The 8,591-nt window shown below is 39.6% G+C and overlaps 1 protein-coding gene across 2 annotated transcripts in view; it reads right to left on the bottom strand.

Annotated features, from left to right (window-relative positions):
- Positions 1-8,591, bottom strand: part of LOC107711648 (platelet-activating factor receptor-like) — a 14,290-nt gene that overhangs the window by 3,040 nt on the left and 2,659 nt on the right. Inside the window, exon 1 of one of the 2 annotated variants that reach the window (XM_016516667.1) lies at positions 1,925-1,989. The exons of the other annotated variant lie outside the window; for it this stretch is intronic. The gene's annotated coding sequence lies outside the window, so the exon portion shown is untranslated. Of the gene's footprint in view, positions 1-1,924; positions 1,990-8,591 lie in introns of those variants that run through there. 2 annotated transcript variants of the gene reach the window in all.

Genomic DNA, 8,591 nt, shown 5'->3' with positions numbered 1-8,591 from the left:
AAGCGCTGACACCTTGTCTGGATCACATCCCTTAGGTCTTGCCTACCTCCCTTTGACCCGCGATTCCTCCTACCCCTACCCGCAGGCGGGGGAGGAGCGCAAGCCGCGACACTAGCCTTCTGTGCCTGTCTCTGATCCTCAGAACGAGATGGGCCAGGACCCCTCGTGACCTGGAGACCTGGACCTTCGTGGAGCACCGCCATCATGTGCAACGAAGCGACAGCCTGACCTGCTGCTGTGTATGCCCTGCCATTCAAGCGAGATGTATCCTGAAGGGGCTTAGATGGTCAGGAGGGAGTCTTAAGAGAGGATGTCTCACCATAGAGAGATAGCTAGCCAGCGTCTCTTCTACGGGGGGCATCTTCTCATAGCCGTTTTCGCGCATCGCCTCGATGTTGGCATAACTCGTATGCTGGAATCGATGGATGCGTGAGGAAAACGGCCTCTTCCATTCCTTCTCAATCTCTGTATGGAGATCAGGAAGAAAGGAAGGCTCACCTGAGCTGGAGGGTTACGGCCAGAAAGACAGCGCTCATTGAGACGACCTCACAACGTCACTTTCTTGGCCCGCTTCCATGGCAAGTCAAGCCTCCATAACTTCCAAAACCCATCATCTCTTTAAACTCATCGGCCTGATCCACCTGCGATCCCCACAAGCTCATTCTCCTCCGCGCTTCAGCAGTCCTGAACCGCGGGGAGCCGATGGCTGCCCCTCTATCCTCAAAAAGAGAGACAAACGAGAGCGGAACTTTTTAATTGGAAAACGCTCACAGTGAATGCAGATTGCCCTCTCGAGGAGATCGCGTGCGTGCTCCTTGCCCAAACAAAAAACGCAGAGATCGCGTGTGTCATCAGATCATGCTGGTGAGCCTTTTACCCCGTGTTTGGGGTAAAAGGCCCCTCTTGCCACCTCAAACATTTATAAGATTTTTAAACAAAATAAACAACTTCAATGATTTATTTTCACACAAAATATGTCGCTCCATTAATGTTCAATACAACGTATATATTTTTTTCTGCAATTATACATTTTAGGCGCAGTGAATAGCACATTTTTTCTTAAGGTCGGCTTTTAGCCCCGTTGTACCCTATATTATACAATCTCACACAATAAAACCGTGACAACATTATATAATATATGCTTTTTTTGGTGTGGTTATTCGATATACAACCCATGTGACAACTAGCCCCGGTCTCCTCTATAACTGATTACAATAGCAATAAAAACAATGCGTAATTGTAACCATAACCACACACAATATAGCATTGCTTATGTACATTACACCGCAATGTTTGCAGTAGCCTACACTTCATAAATTGTTCATTTGTACATTTAAGTTAATTATTGCACTGTATGAGACATTTGTATTGCATATGAACCATACAGTGGGCTTTTCCAGCATTACATGTGTCAATATTCCATCCTCACCAAACCATCCTTACAACGTTAACAACATGTACATTTAAGTTAATTATTGCACTGTATGAGACATTTGTATTGCATATGAGCCACACAGTGGGCTTTTCCAGCATTACATGTGTCAATATTTCATCCTCACCAAACCGAACGGGATTTTTGTCTTCTTACAACGTTAACAACATTGTTTCGCAAGCTGAACAAACGACATTAAAATATCGTAGTAGATACTGAAACATCAACAAACTGTTGAGTTTTACATAACAATAATGCTGCTGCTCTTGGTTCGTATCTGATCACAAGTTTTGTCTAAACAGAAGATAACTATAAAGTGAACACGCGGTCTATACTGCGCACAACGCCAAAATGATCTATCATCTAGTCTGTTACACATGAAGAAACACACGTTTAAGTGTGCTTTCCTTTGTCGCGTCACTCGCTTACAGCATAGACACAGTGTGAATAGCTTTTAAATAAGCACAAAACTACGTTTATGTTCTAACCTACCTTGTAATTCCGGTGAATGTGATGCTCGACCGCTGCGCTCTGAGCGTTCACGCCTTCAGCGCTCAGCTTTTCACGCATAGTCACACCTCAGTCACTTCCTACCCCCCAACCCCCTTTTAAGTAAAGTTTGAACCAATAATTGATCAAACACTTTTGGTCAATCTAGGGTAAATCTATAGTGACCTCTTTTTTAAGGGACAACTCATTAAGTAGAACTCTGACAGGAAACTTCAAAGCCTTAGGCTGTTCAGCCAAACCTGAAAAACCAAGACCAAAGCACATACAGTGTGAGCCGGACAGTAGAGTCCTCTCTAATATGGTCATTTGGCCCACAATCCTTGGCTACTATTTATAGTCGTCTTATTTTTACATTATACAGTAAATATACTTTGTAAAGATGCATACAAACACACACACACACGACTGGTTTACTATCGTTGTGGGGACTCTCCATAGGCGTAATGATTTCTATACTGTACAATCCGTATATTCTATCGCCCAACCCTACACCTAAACCTACTCCTCACCTTTCTGCATATATATATTTTTTTAAAAACGTTTTATGCATAAAAGCACAATATATTTTCACAATTATGAGTGAAAAGATCACTCTTACATCAAACTAACTTGATATTAATACACAAAAGTAAAAAAATATATATACACTTTTGGCATGCAGTTTAACAGGATGTCTTTACTCAAAATGTGCCTTTAAAAATCAGTTGAGGGGCCTGTTAAAGGGTTAAGTAAAGCAGAAGCATGCAATCAGGCCTTGCACACCTCAACAATAATTAAGGTCTCTAATCTCTGTCTCTCTTTTCAATTTATAGATCTCATAGTGGCCACATGGGGGCACCAAGGAATCAAAAATATTGTCTCATGCATTTAGTTCTGCACTGATTTCAAATGTTTCTCTTGTTTCCCCTTAGGACTGTAGAAAGCCATTAGTATACTTGTTATATATATTTTTTCAATTAGTATGATCATTATATTTTTTAAGTCTCAAAAATGATAAAACTCCAAATGCTAAATCTTCCCAATTATAGGACCCCATCTAGGATGAGACCACAACATCAGTTACAATATTCAACTTTAAAAAATAAAAAATAATAAAAAAAAATAAAAAAAAAATAAAAATGCATACTACAAGCTTAAAAAAAAATTTTTTTTTTAAATTCATACTACAAGTGGAGTGCAAGTAAAACAAGCAAGAACATACTACGACTACGACACACTATGGCAGATATTAGCATAAAAAGTTCAGCTATGGCTATACAGCAGAAAATCAGATACAGAGCAGCTACTCCCCCTTCTGGCACAACAATCTCTTTTATATATTCTCTCACAGTGCTCATCAGTCATGGGACAGAGATCAATCCAGAATAAACCAGTATGTGGAAGATGAAGAAGACATATAAAAGACTAGCAACATATTCACAAAATTATGCAACTTTCCTTTGTTTAGAGAAGCTCATAAATAAAAAAAAAAGAGGGGTGGAAAAATACTTGAGTTTATGGCTAAAGTGAGTTGCCTCATGCAATGCTACTTCAGTTTTAATAGATATTAACTTTAACAACAAACACACAGTCCTAGTCCTGATGGAGCCAAAGGCTAAATCCTGGATTAAGGTTAACGATAGTCTTCAACCAAACTGCTGTTATAATGGGTAACACTGCCTGCAACAGAGATGAGAAACATACTGATGGAGCAGAACAAACCACAGGGCACAATAAAAATCACACTCCACGCTCTTATCTATGAGCCATCTTTATGAAACGTTCTCATTGTGGTTTTTAGGGTCTCTGAAATGATTTTTTTTATTTTTTATGTTAAGAACTTTACACTTGGGTGGCACATAATCAGAATAACGAAAGGGTGTCTTAGATGTAGTTTTATGGCATTTCAGCAAATGAGGAATTTGTGTCCTATTGAATAAATGTGGGCCTGCATGCTTGCAAAGATCTCTAAATGGCATTGTTTCCTATGAAGTTCATAATCATAACTCACTGTTTCAACCCTGCTGATATAATCCAACGGCAGGTTACATTGTTACACCGGAAGCTGGTGACTGTCTTTATGAGTGAGTCACTGAATCATTCACTGAACCGATTTACTCAAAAACACTGATTCATTCTGGAATGAAACCAGTACTGCGTGTTGCCCTGAGATGCATACATTTTATTCTGCTGTGAAGTAACCAGCAATTGTGTGTCTAAATGACAAGTCACATTTATTTATGTAACACTTTATACAGTACAGATTATTTCAAAGCAGCATCACATTAATAATAAGAAAATAAAAACAGTGTAAAATAAAAACTTCAGATGTAAAGCAACTGTGCAGAAGACAGTGTCATTATTCAGTTCAGCTCAGTTTAGTTCAATGTTGCAACGTTTACCAATTATGAAACAAGTTCATTTCAGCTTATGAGCAGCTTCAAAGAAGGCAATAGTGTCATCACATTAATAATAAGAAAATAAAAACAGTGTAAAATAAAAACTTCAGATGTAAAGCAACTCTACATAAGACAGTGTCATTATTCAGTTCAGCTCAGTTTAGTTCAATGTTGCAAAGTTTACCAATTATGAAACAAGTTCATTTCAGCTATGAGCAGCTTCAAAGAAGGCAATAGTGTAATTTTTTCAGCTCAAATTCAATTTTGATTCAGAAAGTTAATGCAAGTTACTCAATATCAGCGACATTCTGTATCTCACTCGCAATCATTTTATTAGTAATAAAAATTGGAATTCCACATAACTCAGGAACTATATCACTTTTGAGTGATTACTTTTAAAATGCACTCTGTCTGGGCAACACACCATCATTTTCATCGCATTTCTTAAAACGTCAATCATTCCTTACAGAGGGCAGGTCCTGCAGATGGAATCTGGGAAAGAGATGGGGCAAATGCACCCATGGGGAATGTTGGCCTGCAGCCAAAAGGATAGACTGAGCCACATACCAAAAGAAGCTGAAACACCTTTCACTACATACTGTACATCTCCTCGCAGTTAGATGACATAACAACATGGTTTGTTAATGTCTCGGGACTGCGCCTTTGACAATAGAGAAAGACATGACGAGGCGTCTTATGACTGTTCTCACTCTAGATTCTAATTGGCTGAGAGTGTTAAAATGCCTAGAGGCTTCTCCGAGGCTTCTTTTCAGGTATTATGGATTATTCACAACTCTGCACTAAAGATAAAACAATTTGTATAAGTGCCTAAGTAAAATAAAAAATAAAAAAAATGAGATGAAGTATGATTATATTTTTCTCAATATAAATCTCTTCTCCTAGCATCTGCAACCCTATGCCTAGAGGCTTCTCCGAGGCTTCTTTTCAGGTATTATGGATTATTCACAACTCTGCACTAAAGATAAAACAATTTGTATAAGTGCCTAAGTAAAATAAAAAATAAAAAAATGAGATGAAGCATGATTATATTTTTCTCAATATAAATCTCTTCTCCTAGCATCTGCAACCCCGCATTTGAATGTGGGAGAGATTGAAAAATATACCAGCACAAGAGAAAGAGAGAAAGAGACAGAATACTCAAAACCTCTCTGTCCTGTTGTGACACACTGATACCTGGGCATGCCCCAGCATGCCATGCTTTTGTAGCATGCGTTTCACATGGCTGAGGCTGTACTTTTAAACGATTTAACATCAGAATGATTGAACAGATTTTTTGGAATACAAATTAATGCACTGAAAAAAATATTTACAATTATGTAAAAAAAAAAAAACCCTGATATTTTGAGTGTGATCTCCATACATCGTTCATTTTATTTATACAAAGTAATTCCACCTTGCAAGCAAAGCATAAAACATACTAACTGTGTATATTCTTCTGTGCAAGGCAATAACCTAAATAACTGGGGTGGTCATATGAATTTCCCATATATTTAGCTCACCGTTCACCAAACAGTGTGAGCTTGTGGTGTTCTCCACACCTACAGCTTTTCCTGCTGTGACATGCAGTGGCCTTATACAAAAATAATTAAAGAGTGAAGGACTTTGTTTGATTTAACCGATGACAGCTTGTGTAGGAGTGAGAGATCTGAAAGCCACTTGTGCTTTATTCCTTGACATTCAAACTCATAACCAAAAATAAAGGTGTTCAGATGTGCACATGGAAAAGGCAATAGAAAATATTGCTATATTATCTTCATAGATACATATTTTGCTAGTAATTTATTTCAAACTTAGTTCAAACCTTTCTGAAGTAGTCATCACTGAGTATTGTTGTATCCTATAAGGCATCCCTGCAAACCTAATGTCTGATGCTTGCAACATGACGTAAAGGCAGTTAGAGATATAATTCCATACAATATAGATATAAAAATGCTGTTATTTGACAAATACATAGAGGCTAATAAACAGCATAATTTTCCTAAAACAGGCAAATCAAAGTCAGTGAAGATTATCCTTGACTACGGCAGGTGTAACCATCGGCTGGTTACACTTCAGCCACTCTGAGGCCACTAGGCTGTTTTTAGAATTTTATTCCTGCCATGTGCTTATTCAGGATCACTGCCACTAGAGAAAGAGTAATTTTAACTGCCATGAACAGAGTATATATGAAGCTTGGACTGTAATGAAGTGAGCCTGGTTCATTGATGTCTACTGACTTGATACATAAACATTTGCCATGACTTGAGTGACTCTTATCTTATGTCAAAGAAACAAAAAGAAAGAAACAAAGAAACAAAGAAACAAACAAACAAAGAAATAAACAGAGAAACAAAACCTATTCATTATTCTAGTTGTCAGTCCATATACAGTACATGGACCTATAAATTCCAGCCATGACAGCTTAGAGTCTGGTTGTGGACTACAGACTGAGGGTGTTTGCCTTACCATGGTGGGCAGCTTTTACTTGTTTGAATACACGTTTCATGTTATAATAATACTAAATGTGCCTGGTTCACTGAGTTTACTAAATACTTCAATAGTAAATTGCAGAACTAAGATGAAACTTGTCCACCACACTAACATACTCTTGCTCTCAGAATTAAATGTTTTCAGTTCTTTTTGGACCAAAAACAGAACTGTGTGCATTTGTAGTGGATATAAATGTTGCACTGAATTCACCATTGAAAATAATACTGTCACTCCTTCTCTCATCTCAACATCTACCAAAAAAGTTGGTTTTCTAATGAGAAACCGCAATGCATTGCTTTGTAATTACTCTAATGAAGAAGAGTAAAAAGAATGCAACCTAAAACAGTGTTGGTGCTAAAAATATAATGGTGTTTGTGATTTGGTGGTAGCTTGTGGGCTGAGGCTGTAAACCAGCAATCAGATGCTGGTTCATATCCTGCTTTTGAAACCCAAAGAAAGTCAACATTCTATTGGACTGCTGCCTTTTCAGCAGCGCTTGAACTATTTCTGACCACTACTTTTGTAAAAGTGTTTAAGTGAGACATTGTACTCGGTTACTAACGTAACCTCGGTTCCCTGAGATACGGGAACGAGTACTGCGTCTTGCTTAAGACGCATATGGGAAAAAAGATATGGAAACAGTAGAAGGAATGTTAATAGATTTACTGTCTTTACCAGAGGGTTCAAATGAACTTTCATCAACAGCTATTCTGAAGGTAGAGGGTGGAGAGAGGTCAAGCAGTGGAGGGCGTATAAGGGGAGGTGCTGTTAACTCAGACTCCGACCTGTCTTTGTGCCTTGGACCCTCCTCAGAAACAGGCTCTTCAGGGTGCCCACTTGACTTTGGGGATCCATAGAGCAAATCCTCAGCAGCAATAAGCAAACTTCTGTCGGGGAGTGGCTCCCCTGAAAACTCGATCACTTCCTGCCCCTTTGATTCAGTTTTGATCGAATGGAGGCTCATTGGCAGTGGTGGCCCACCTGGGGTTGCAGGCTCGGACTGATACTCCATTTTGAGGACACCATTTGGAATTCTGGTTAAATCAGGTATAGCAGACACGGCAGATTTCTTTTGTATTATCTCCTCTAACTTTTCAGCAGTGTAACATAATTTGTCCTTATTGTCAGTCAACTGTTTGCGTTTAAATTTGTGAACCCTAATATAATGTCGATTCAAACTATGCATGCTCATGACTACGGAGTCACAATTCTGTACCATGCAAGGGAATGCCACAAGAAGGCAGCGGTCCTGACACATCTGCAAAGCCTCCTCATGTGTTCGGAAGACAATCAGGTCAAATCCTTTTTTTAGTTTGATTTTTGGTGTCTTAGGTACTTCGTCCAGTTCCTCCTCTGCAGTTTCTTCAATTGACTCAAAGTTCTCATCAGACTGAGAAATTTCCTGATCTTTGAGGCAGCATCTCAAACGTTGCCGCAGATCAGGATGATGCCTGAGGCGTCAAGTTCAACGCAAACTTGGGTCGGGGACCCTGGCACTTAGGAAGAAGGTAGCGCTTGGCTGAGCGAGAGCGTCCCCGCGTCTGCTGCGCTTTAGCGGGCTGAACGGCGGGGGCGGCAGGTGCTGGTTTCACGGGCTGCTGAGTCGGCGCATTTAGGGCGAGCTGAGGCAGCAGCGGAGCTGGAACGCTTAGGCAGGAAATGTCGCATAGCCTGGAACGATTTCTGTGCCTCTGTGAAGCGTTCAGCGAATCCTTCGACCACTGGGCCGAAAAGACCTTTGGGAGAGACTGGAGCATCGAGGAAGGGGATCTTATCCGCGT

This window comes from Sinocyclocheilus rhinocerous, unplaced genomic scaffold (genome assembly GCF_001515625.1).
Source record: "Sinocyclocheilus rhinocerous isolate Xijiao unplaced genomic scaffold, SAMN03320098_v1.1 scaffold2117, whole genome shotgun sequence".
In the NCBI taxonomy this organism is placed as follows: Eukaryota; Metazoa; Chordata; class Actinopteri; order Cypriniformes; family Cyprinidae; genus Sinocyclocheilus; species Sinocyclocheilus rhinocerous.
The sequence above is the reverse complement of the archived record's forward strand: the minus strand, read 5'-3'. Positions and strand labels throughout refer to the sequence as shown.